The following is a 13,277-nucleotide window of genomic DNA, read 5'->3' on the forward strand; positions in this document are numbered from 1 at the left end:
CGGACTCGTTAAAGGAAAAAAAGGATTCTGCCAGTCCGTGGTGAATAATTGCYGTTCTCATGTCCAGAAGTTATTTTCGATCATATTAGACGGTCGCAGCAACATTATGTACAAAATAAGTTCAAAAATAAGTTACAAACAACGCAAAGAAACAAAAAAACACAATTGGTTAGGAATACGTAAAACGTCAGCCTTGTTCTCTGGCGACATTATAGTTTGTTGTAGGGGAAAAAGAGAGAGACAAATAAAAAGAGAGAGAGATAGAATGTTTGTGTGCATGAAGTATTATCCCAAAATAGTTTAATCTTTGCATTGGCTATAGTGTGACTGACAGGTGTGGTGACTGTCACATGAATGTGTTTACAGCATGTCAGAGCATGACACAATACCTTATACAGAACCACACCTCTCCTGATGTGATTACTTCACAGAGACCAGCCATGACCGTTGCTAAGAAACTGTTGCTACAGCTAGAGCTAATGCCAGTGAAATAAGTTGATTTGTATGTGAAAGTACTTTAAGTAAAGGCAGTGTGGTAAAACACTTAAGTAAAAATACTTGAAAGTACTAAAGTAGTTTTTTGGGGTATTTGTACTTTACTGTTTATATTTTTGACAACTTTTACTTTTACTACATTACCAAAGAAAAGTATGTACTTTTTACTCCATACATTATCCCTGATACCCAAAAGTAATTATTTCATTTTTAAATGCATAGCAGGACAATACAATTGTCTAATTCACACACGTATCAAGAAAACATCCCTGGTCATCCCTACAGCCTCTGATCTGGTGGACTCARTAAACACATGCTTCATTTGTAAATTATGTCTGAGTGTTGGAGTGTGCCCCTGGCTATCTGTAAATAAAAAATACAAGAAGATGATGCCGTCTGGTTTGCTTTATATAAGGAATTTGAAATGATTTATTACATTTCATTTTGATTCTTAACTCTCCTGTTGTGTTCGTTTCATGTTAATTACTTCTGTGTTCCCGGGTCCAAAATGACCGCCCCATTATTACTGGTTATAAATACATAATAATCCATATATTATCACCCAACATTGTGTTAGAGCTTTTTATCAACTTAAGTTCTTGTGAACATTACAAGTTTTGAACTTCTATTTGCTATTTATGGTCTGTAGGCCTCATTGACCTGAGCTCATACAACTCGATTTTCAATTTAKAAAACAATGTATGGATTATTTTGACTATAACAAATACTCAAATACATTGTGCTATTTATCACAGAGTACTTTGTGTCAAAGTTTAACAAGGACTGTCTCCTCCTCACCAGTGTCATGATCAAATATATGATCAAGAGCCTCACATAGAGTACAGTATACTGTTTGGTCATTGTGCTGCTACAGAATGAATTGTGAGCAAGGCCTCAAAAGAGCTTTATATACCAGAGCTGCGAGAAAAGTTATATATATTATTGAAACCATGTTTCGATTGTCTGTGAGAATACCAACAGGTGTGGTTCCCATGGGGGAAAGATTATATTGGGGAAAGGTTCCCATGGGGGTTGCCATGGAAGCCAAGAAGGGGAGTGCGGTGTGTGTGTGTGTGTGTGTGTGTGTGTGTGTGTGTGTGCTCAAACACACATGCATGTGGGGGTCTGGGAGAGGAAGTGTGTCCATCTGATGAATGGGCATGTGCCTGAACTCAATATTATACACTGATTGTAGTCTCACCCATTCATTTCTAATGACCGGTCATTTTTGACCGGGAACACCACAGGTGTACTTTACACAAGTTAAATAAAACAAAATGTCATGAAAATCATCTAAATGTATTTTGTGTGTTCAGATGCCCTGTGTGGACAAAGTCATGGAACCTTATGACAATCAGATTAAATTAACAACATTTTTCAGAGAGAAAACTTGTAAATCGGTCCAATTCCCCCACGATAACATATGCACTATACATACACATGGATTTAGTACTGTAGATATGTGGTAGTGGTGGAGTAGGGGCCTGAGGGCATACAGTGTGTTGTGAAATCTGTGAATGTATTGTAATGTTTAAAAATTGTTTAAACTGCCTAAATTTTGCTGGACCCATAATAAATTAAAATACAAATTTGACCAGAACACAGCAGGAGGGTTAAGTATATATAAAACCAAATACGTGTAGACTTTTACTCAAGTAGTATTTCACTGCGTGACTTTCYCTTTTACTCACTTTTTACTTCACTTTTAGTCATTTTATATTAAGGTATCTTTACTTTTACTGAAGTARGAAAATTGGGTACTTTTTGCCATCACTGAGTAAAGGTGGTAAGGAGGTAGTGGTAGGTGAGAGGGGAGAGAGGAGAGGGGAAGGGTGAGGTAAATGGGGGGTGGGTGTGATGGATATACAGTGGGGCAAAAAAAGTATTTAGTCAGCCACCAATTGTGCAAGTTCTCCCACTTAAAAAGATGAGAGAGGCCTGTAATTTTCCTCATAGGTACACTTCAACTATGACAGAAAAGATGAGTGGCCTGTAATTTTCAATTCATTAAAAAAAAGGTTTAAAAAACCCAAAAAACCCTTTTTCAAACTATGACAGACAAATGAGAAAAAAAATCCAGAAATCACATTGTAGGATTTTTATGAATTTATTTGCAAATTATGGTGGAAAATAGTATTTTGGTCACTACAAAAAGCAAGATTTCTGGCTCTACAGACTGTAACTTCTTCTTTAAGAGGCTCCTCTGTCTCACTCGTTACTCGTTAATGGCACCTGTTTGAACTTGTTATCAGTATAAAAGACCTGTCCACAACCTTAAACAGTCACACTCCAAACTCCACTATGGCCAAGACCAAAGAGCTGTCAAAGGACACCAGAACAAATTGTAGACCTGCACCACGCTGGGAAGACTGAATCTGCAATAGGTAAGCAGCTTGGTTTGAAGAAATCAACTGTGGGAGCAATTATTAGGAAATGGAAGACATACAAGACACTGATAATCTGGGGTCAAAATAGATCACAAGAACGGTGAGCAAAAATCCCAGAACAAACGGGGGACTAGTGAATGACCTGCAGAGAGCTGGGACAAAGTAACAAAGCCTACCATCAGCAAGGGCATTGAAGATGAAACGTGGCTGGGTCTTTCAGCATGACAATGATCCCAAACACACCGCCCGGGCAACGAAGGAGTGGCTTTGTAAGAAGCATTTCAAGGTCCTGGAGTGGCCTAGCCAGTCTTCAGATCTCAACCCATAGAAAATCTTTGGAGGGAGTTGAAAAGTCCGTGTTGCCCAGCACAGTCCCAAAACATCACTGCTCTAGAGGAGATCTGCATGGAGGAATGCCAAAATACCAGAAACAGTGTGTGAAAACCTTGTGAAGACTTACAAAAAACATTTGACCTCTGTCATTGCCAACAAAGGGTATATACAAAGTATTGAGAAACTTTTGTTATTGACCAAATACTTATTTTCCACCATAATTTGCAATAAAATTCATAAAATCCTACAATGTGATTTTCTGAGGAAATTCTCATTTTGTCTGTCATAGTTGAAGTGTACCTATGATGGAAATTACAGGCCACTCTCATCTTTTTAAGTGGAGAACTTGCACAATTGGTGGCTGACTAAATACTTTTTTGCCCCACTTTAGTTCCATCTGAACATTAAGTGTTGAAAAAAGTGTCTGCTATGCTCTGTCATGTAAGAAATACTGTTCTTTTGACACATTTTGCCATCCTGTATGTTAAAGTCAGTCAGAACAGAGTGAAAGTAGCATTACAAAGCCTATAGTGCAGCTGTGAAACTTTGTTTCTGCGTGTTTACTGTATGTTTTCCKCCTATTAAATCCACACTGGAATCACACATCATGTGTGGAGAGGACAGCTAGCGAGGATTCTGGCTATAGATTTGGTGCTTGAAATATTCCATCAGTCCTAAAGCTCCCAGGCAACCGAGGCTGTTATCTCCCTTCATTCTAGATTTGCCTCTGCATCACTGTCAATAATGCTGTGGGAAAGCTTCACCCTGGCTCCTCACTGGAGTGGATGATGCCTGCTCATTCACTCAGCTTTGGCAGTGTATTCCCTGTTGGCCAAGTCTTTTTGGATACACTTTTRTTCTTTCTCTCTCATTATCCATCCAGCASACTGTGGGATGTGCTTACCTTCTAGCAGTGCCTCCAAACATACCTGCACTGTGGATATCCACTGTGTAACCATGTGCATTTATGTATACTTTCCAGGCTAACCTGAAATCCCCATAGGATAGATTGATATGTTTGGGTTTCGGCAGACTATGTATGATCTGTGCTAAATATGTTAGATAGATGTGAGAAACATACTGTCGACAGCTGTCATATTCTACCTGAAGAAAAATGGKTCAACGTTTAGAATAACTGCTGTAACTGATTGAGGTACAGATTACTAACAGAGTATGGCAGTGTGGTTTATCCACTMTACTGGAACTGCTAAGGTGAGACCACAACATAATCAGTATGTTCAAAATTAAATAATAAGATAGGAAAGTTGGAGCGATATTATAGGCCACTTAAAGGGATACTGTGAGATTCTGGCATTTAAGCCCCTGTTCTACTTACCCAGAGTCAGATGAACTCGTGGATACCATTTTTATGTCTCTGCGTGCAGTGTCATCTGACTCTGGGGAAGTAGAACAAGGGTTTAAATTCCAGAATCTCGCAGTATCCCTTTAACTGATGAAACTGGTCAAAGTTTCTGTGGAAAGGGATGGAACCCAAAAGGGTTCTTCAAAGGGTTATCTTATGGGGACAGCTGAAGAACCCCTTTAGGTTTTAGATAGCACCTTTTTTTTCCTAAGCGGTAACCTGCATGAGGTTCATCATTTTTTTAAATGATCGTTTGATTGGAAATGTGAATTGATTACCTCATAAACAGATACCGTATTACTCACTCTCTCTCCTATCATGTGACACAGTGACACTTCCTCACACTCAAATTCTGCCCAGCATTCCAGCGTTGCTTTGACCGTGACCCCCCTCTAGCAGCCCAGGCCAGCTGTAGGTGAGACAGATTATCAGTCAGGGGTCTGGGGGATGACATGTAGCCCCCTCTGGCTCCCGAAGTTGGCAAACTGGGGTTGCACAATGGCATCTTTTTATAAAAGCAGAATAAAGGGCTGGTTTGTGTTCCGGGCTCCTCACATGTGACTGAACAAGACACAGAGAGAGGGAGTGTGGGAGGGAAGGAGGGAGGAAGAGATATAGAGAGGGAGGGAGTGTGTGTGTGAGAGAGAGAGGGAAGCTGAATCTAATGTGAATCAGCAGAGTGCTGTGACAGCCTAGGCATTTATTTGAGCAGAGACTGCTGCTATAGCAGGAAGGACACAGCAGCCTTCACCAACGCTCTGTCACTCACTGCCTCTGCTCCAGCCGCGCCACAACCACTACACAGGGAGACGCCGGAAGGGGGAGGTACACAGGACGCACGCCAGGAGGAACCACTACGTCTTTCACATGCCACAAGCAATACGACTTTCGGAATACACTGTTTTCTTTTTTTTGGTACCTTTCAGTCAGTCTCTCTACACCCCTCCTCTTCTCCTCCTGCTCTATCCATCTACTCCCCTCCTCTGCTTTTCTACTCCTCCGCTTGTGTTTGAAGGGGGATTCATGCCAAGAGAGAGCCCTTTCTTGAATGAGAATCAGCTGCTGGATCTCTCCAGGTTAGACAGAAGGAAGGACGTACCAGTAGAGGACTCGAGGGCCATTCTCTGCACCTCTCTGCACCCCCAGGATCTCCATCTRTATCTCCTTGGGACTCCTCCTGCCCTCCTCGCTCCCCAGGGGTCCTGCGTTGCCCATCGCTGTGAGCCTCAGCCAGGGTAAACAATCCAGTGGATGTATTGATATTGTGTTACTGAGAGGAAAAAGAGTTGAGTTCAAGTCTAGGCCTCGAGCTGTTTTGATTCTTCCGCTTCCTTGCACACAGCTGACTTCCAAGAGTTAAAAGGAGTAAACTCATTGGATTTTGAGTTTTGTTTTCATTTTACTTTGCTGCTCCCCTCGCCGCACTGAAAATGAACCAAATAAACTAAAGTGAGTTSACACTGTGCTCAAAATATATTGGCGCTAGAGAAATATAAATATAGATATTTATTTTTTACTTACTTTTTCTCTGCATATAAAATTGTGCGTCCTTCCTCATGCATTCTGAAAGCACTTGAGAGACCCTGTACAATTCCATGACTCTGCATGCTAACTGGACATCTTGCACTGGTGAGTGACTTTCACATTTTACATTGCTATGTAAATTCTAAACTGAATTTAGAATGCATTGAATATTTTATATTTTTTCCATTAGTGGGTTTAATAACACTTTATTTGGATAGTCCATCTGTAGATGCTCTACAGACTATCAGTAACATTTCAACTAACTATCTCCTAAGCCTAACCCTAGCCCTGACCCTAACCTTAACCCTTATCCTAACCATATCCCTAACCTTTACCCTTACCCTAACCCTTATTCTAAACCTAACCCTACCATTAGCAAGCAGTTGCTTATCAACAGYTAGTTTGTTGATAGTATGACCATCTGTAGAGCATCTAAAGATGGYCAATCCAAACTATCCAAATAAAGTGTGACTGTGGGTTTTAATGTGTGTGAGCATAACTTGGTGTATTATAGGAAAAGAGTGTCAGCAGTTAKCCCTGACTGAGCATGTGTATTTGTCATTCATTTAATCGCATAGAAATGCATAGATATGTGGGTTGGCTGTGAAAAAGTTTGCCTGGGGTTTTAAGTCCTATTGTGCCACTGCCTTTTGTGTTTGTGGACAATTATACAACAATATTATTCATGTGTGCAGGGAATATTCGATGACTTGCTCCTTTTACGTTATGTTTTCTTGCTGAGTGCTGGTGGAAAAAGATMGTGTCAACTACAGGAAACACCAGTAAATACCTATTGAGTTATTGCATTAGTGATATAGTAGTTCCCCTTGTCAGCCCTAGATGTCTGACAGTGATTATAAATCAGAGTTTCTGCACATATTGTACATTCTAGCTATAGGAACATGACTACATTATTACTCATCAGAATATGGGACGCATGCACTGTCAGCCTGACAGAAATGTTTGCCAGAAGCCAAACTCCGAGCTGCTTGAAAGCCCTTTGATTGGTGGGATGGTTGTGGAAGCACACCCTCTAGTCTGTCACAGTAAATGTGGTCTTTCTGGAAATCTTCAACTCATTCAGTCTGTTTTACAGTTGGGTAGGGGAACCGGGCGCATAAGAGAGTTGGATGATGAAGTCAAGAGTGAAGAGATCATTTTTTTCATTGTTGAGTGATTTTATTTTTTAAACAAAGGGAATGYTCACTGACTAATTTCTTCTTAATATTTGGAAAAAAAACATTATTTGAAGCCATGTATGATTTGTACAGAATCATCATCTTCACAAGCTTCACCATAATGCTATTGGTATCCCTMCCTCCCACCAACTCCCACCCCACCTCTACTGTAATTATACATCATTGTAATTGACATGTGCTTGGGACACTCAGGATTCACCATAATACACTGTTGATGGAAGTGAATGCCTGGTCTCTTTGTACTCTATGTGTCTTGAGAGCAGTCGGATGGTGAGCYGTTTCTATTTACCACAATCACACTTGATACCCACAGGTCTATTGAGATAAGAGGTGAACACCTCGCAGCTCACAAACACTCAGATAATACCCACACATTTGGTTGTCTGTAATCAGGTCTGAGATGCTTGAAGAGAGGTTAAGCTCCCCCTGGAAGGGTATGCACTGAGGCGTGGGGGTGGAAGGGTTTTGGGTCCCCTTGATGGCTCTGCGATGAGTCTCCAAGCAAAGAGGTGATGATGAAAGGAAGTAATTACAGCTGATTAAGTTATTAGTAATAAGTATTTACTCATGCATAATGGATCATCTGCATCATCTGCCTGTCTCTTTTTAACCAGGCGGAAACAGGATTAATTCAGTAACATTGTGTCAGTTCTCTCTCAAATCTATAAACTGCTCTACTTTCAACATGAATATGCATAGATCTTAACACACAACACTTAAACACCAGTCCCATAGTATCTGATGTAATAAACCATTTCAAATCAATCTCGACAAGATTAATGACATCAGGGCCGGAGTAAGAAATGATAGGCCCCGGGGCTTTGTTTTTTTTATAGCCCCCCCTTCCCAGCACACCATCATTTTCTGTAAACAAATCCACGTACCAAGATGCAATTCGATGCATGGCAAAATTTGCTGTTAAAGAAAAATACCCTTTATAATAAAGCCACAATAGCGTTTGCCATGTGGCATAAACTACAGTTGAGCAGAGGCYTTTTTAGGATTTCCACACATGGGGAACATATTTTAACAGGGTCAGAAAAAATGCCGTTAAAAATGCATTTCATGCAATTACTATCATCTTACATGACAGGGAAGATATTAGCTGAATATTTTTTATACCACACAAATGACCGAAAATGAGTGGCTACTCTGACACTGACAAACAGCTTAATCTGGTCTTGAATTCAAACAAACAATATCCAAGGCCAATGACACAACACCACACATATGCAATATATATATATATATCACTGCTCAAAAAAATAAAGGGAACACTTAAACAACACAATGTAACTCCAAGTCAATCACACTCTGTGAAATCAAACTGTCCACTTAGGAAGCAACACTGATTGACAATAAATGTCACATGCTGTTGTGCAATGGAATAGACAACAGGTGGAAATTAGAGGCAATTAGCAAGACACCCCCAATAAAGGAGTGGTTCTGCAGTGGTGACCACAGACCATTCTCAGTTCCTATGCTTCCTGGCTGATGTTTTGGTCACTTTTGAATGCTGGCGGTGCTTTCACTCTAGTGGTAGCATGAGACGGGACGTACAAACCCACGTGGCCTCATGTAGTGCAAGCTCATCCAGGATGGCACATCAATGCGAGCTGTGGCAAGAAGGTTTGCTGTGTCTGTCAACGTAGTGTCCAGAGCATGGGGCGCGCTACAGGAGACAGGCCAGTACATCAGGAGACGTGGAGGAGGCCGTAGGAGGCAACAACCCAGCAGCAGGACCGCTACCTCCGCCTTTGAGCAAGGAGCACTGCCAGAGCCCTGGCAATGACCTCCAGCAGGCCACAAATTTGCATGTGTCTGCTCAAACAGCGTCAGAAACAGACTCCATGAGGGTGGGTATGAGGGCCCGACCCTCACAGGTGGGGGTTGTGCTTACAGCCAACACCGTGCAGGACGTTTGGCATTTGCCAGAGAACACCAAGATTGGCAAATTCGCCAACTGGCGGCCCTGTGCTCATCACAGATGAAAGCAGGTTCACACTGAGCACGTGACAGACGTGACAGAGTCTGGAGCGCCGTGGAGAACCTTCTGCTGCCTGCAACATCCTCCAGCATGACCGTTTGGCGGTGGGTCAGTCATGGTGTGGGTGGCATATTCTTTGGGGGGCCGCACAGCCCTCCATGTGCTCGCCAGAGAGTAGCCTGACTGGCCATTAGGTACCGAGATGAGATCTCAGACCCTTGTGAGACCATATGCTGGTGGGGTTGGCCCTGGGTTCCTCCTAATGCAAGACAATGCTAGACCTCATGTGGCTAGAGTGTGTCAGCAGTTCCTGCAAGAGGAAGGCATTGATGCTATGGACTGGCCCGCCCGTTCCCCATACCTGAATCCAATTGAGCACATCTGGGACATCATGTCTCGCTCCATCCACCGAACACCACGTTGCACCACAGACTGTCCAGGAGTTGGCGATGCTTTAGTCCAGGTCTGGGAGGAGATCCCTCAGGAGACCATCCGCCACTCATCATAGGAGCATGCCAAGGCGTTGTAGGGAGGTAACAGGCACGTGGAGGCCACACACACTCTGGAGCCTCATTTTGACTTGTTTTAGGACATTACATCAAAGTTGGATCAGCCTGTAGTGTGGTTTTCCACTTTAATTTTGAGTGTGACTCCAAATCCAGACCTCCATGGGTTGATAAATTGATTTCCATTGATAATTTTTGTGTGATTTTGTTGTCAGCACATTCAACTATGTAAAAGAAAAAAGTATTTAATAAGAATATTTCATTCATTCAGATCTAGGATGTGTTATTTTAGTGTTCCCTTTGTTTTTTTGAGCAGTGTATATATACACACACACTACCGTTCAAAAGTTTGGGTTCACTTAGAATGTCCTTGTTTTCGAAAGAATAGCACATTTTCTGTCCATTAAATAACATCAAATTTATCAGAAATACAGTGTAGACATTGTTAATGTTGTAAATGACTATGGTAGCTGGAAACGGCTACATTTTTTACGAATATCTACATAGGCGTACAGAGGCCCGTTAACAGCAAACTTCACTCCTGTGTCTCCAATGTCACGTTGTGTTAGCTAATCCAAGTTTATCATTTTAATGGCTAATTGATCATTAGAAAACCCTTTTGCAATTAGTTAGCACAGCTGAAAACTGTTGTTCTGATTAAAGAAGCAATACAACTGGACTTCTTTAGACTAGTTGAGTATCTGGAGCACAGCATTTGTGGGTTTGATTAAAGGCTCAAAATGGTGAGAAAACAAATAACGTTATTCTGAAACTTGTCAGTGTTTTCTTGTTCTGAGAAATGAAAGCTATTCCATGCAAGAAATTGCCAATAAACTGAAGATCTCGTACAATGCTGTGTACTCTCCCTTCACAGATCAGCTCAACTGTCTCTAACCAGAATAGAAAGAGGAGTGGGAGGCCCAGTGCAACTGAGCAAGAGGACAAGTACATTAGATTTGTCAGGACCCGGTGCGAGAAACAGTCACTAATAATTGGCAGAACCCAGAAGATGAGGCAGACACAGCAGTACTAGAGATGGTGGTTTAATAAAAATAAGATATCTTCCAAAATACAAAAGAAAATCCACAAAGTGGTAAAAACAGAAGGAAAAAACAAACCTCAAAAGATCAATCCAAAAATACACCGAGAACAAACCAGAGAACCTCTGGAAAATTCAACAAGAGAAAAATGTTCACAAAGGCTGGGGCTGGGGTCCTAACATACAAACACTGAGCAAGGAACTGAGGAACAACACAGGGTTAAATACTAACAAGGGAAATGACTTACAGGTGCAAACATATTTAGGGCAAGAAAAAACAAAAGGTACAAAAAAAGGCCTGCCACAGGCGCGCCGGCCCAGCTCTATGTGAAGCAAAACGCCGTGAAACAGTCCTGGCCACAAATGCTGACAGTGATTGTCTAGTTTGAGAAACAGACACCTCACGTCCTCAACTGGCAGCTTCATTAAATAGTACCCGCAAAACACCAGTCTCAACGTCAACAGTGAAGAGGCGACTGAGGTGAAGATGCTAGGCAGAGTTGCGAAGAAAAAGCCATATCTCAGACTGGCCAATAAAATGAAAAGATTAAGATGGGCAAAAGAACACAGACAATGGACAGAGGAACCATTTGAAAAMAAACACTTTGAAGTTTGTTGAAATGAATGTAGGAGAATATAACACATTAGATCTGGTAAAAGATAATACAAACAAAAAACTTGCGTTTTCTCCATATATTTTTTTTCATCATTTTTGAAATGCAAGAGAAATGCCATAATATCATATTGGAGTTTAGGCACAATTTAGATTTTGGCCACCAAATGGCAGCAGTGTGTTTTTCAAAGTTTCAGACTGATCCAGTGAAGCATTGCAAGTCTGCCCAAATGTGCCGAATTGGTGAATTTATAAATTTTCAAGTACACAACAATAGAGAACATAGAAAAATTATATGGTAATTCAAATTTTAAGCTTACATACTCCCAGGAATGTTACACATGATGGATCATTAGCTTCTCTACAGAAAAAAACACTAACCTTCACACATCTAGATGGCCGTGGGTGTGGGACCAGAGAAAGCAGGGGTTCAAATAATGAATAAAAAATAATATTTTATGAAACAAAACTAGGCTACATTTTATCTCTGGGACCCTCAGGATGACAAATCYGAATAAGATTACTGAATGTAATTACATTATTTACCTTCAGGGGTGAATGTATCAAACCAGTTGCCGTGATACATTTGTTGTTGTTGTGCACCATCCTCAAACAATAGCATGGTATTATTTCACTGTAATAGCTACTGTAAATTGGACATAGCAGTTAGATTAACAATKATTTAAGCTTTCTATGTCCTGGAAAGTTTGTTGTTACTTACAACGTCAATCTAGTCACACTAGCACACGTTAGCAACAACCGTTCTGTTATAGGGACACCGATCCCGTAGATCCGTGAGAGCTAATGGTACTGCCTCCACCCATTTGATAAAGTGATCGGTCGCAGTCAGACACCAGCTGTTTCCATTCCTGGATTTTGTGAAGGGTTTGATGAGGTCCATCCCTAACATTTAAAGTGTTAGAGAGAAGATTGCTTTATCTTACCCATATCTGTGTCATACAGTATGCAGATTTATATTTGTAAGGATACTGACACACACTCATTCTATAATATTGATCTCTGCTGTGGTCAAATAAAGAAACCATACAAAACAACTTACAAGGCAAATTTTGAAGTGGACACATACTGATCATGTGCCATGGTGAAACAACTTTGTTGGGCTTCAACTCCGGCGCCACAGTCTTCACCCTCTCAAACTTCTGGCAGACTAGACAGCAGGTACTGACCGTTAAGCACAAAGTGACAAATTGAAACATTGTATGCTCTCTAATATGACATTCATTGAAATCTTAATAATTTCATAGATAATAGAATGTGATTGATAAGCAAAAGGTTATTCACATGCCGAGCTGTCCACCTTCTGACAATTCCATGTCAGAAGAAGTGTAGGTTGATTTTGGCAATCATGCACTTCACTCCGAAATGGCCAGCATGCATCTCGGTCAGCACGGCCTCCTTCTCCTCCTTAGTAAAAATCACTCTCTTGTGTGGCTGGCCATCCTTCCCCATAGGTACATATGATTGCCTAACAAGTTGGAAGAGACGATTGTTGAAATACTCTAAGTAAAAAGGTCTAAGTAAATTTGCACTGCTGTCTTTCTCACTCTGTCTCTCTCTCCATTTTCTCTCTGTCTCCTCTCCCCATCTCTCTGTCTGTGTATTTCTAGCGAAGCCCCCTAGTTTACTGCATTTGGAATTACCATAATTGCTTACACCTATCCATTTGATTTATCAGGTTTAACTTTATAAGCAAGATACTTCAATATGACAGAATAAATATATGTATAGCTAGCAACATGTAGACGACCAATTAGCTAAATGGAAAATGGTTGTACATAGCTAAATCTGTCCAGTTTACAAGCTAAATCTG

Source organism: Salvelinus sp. IW2-2015, linkage group LG26 (genome assembly GCF_002910315.2).
Source record: "Salvelinus sp. IW2-2015 linkage group LG26, ASM291031v2, whole genome shotgun sequence".
NCBI lineage: Eukaryota > Metazoa > Chordata > Actinopteri > Salmoniformes > Salmonidae > Salvelinus > Salvelinus sp. IW2-2015.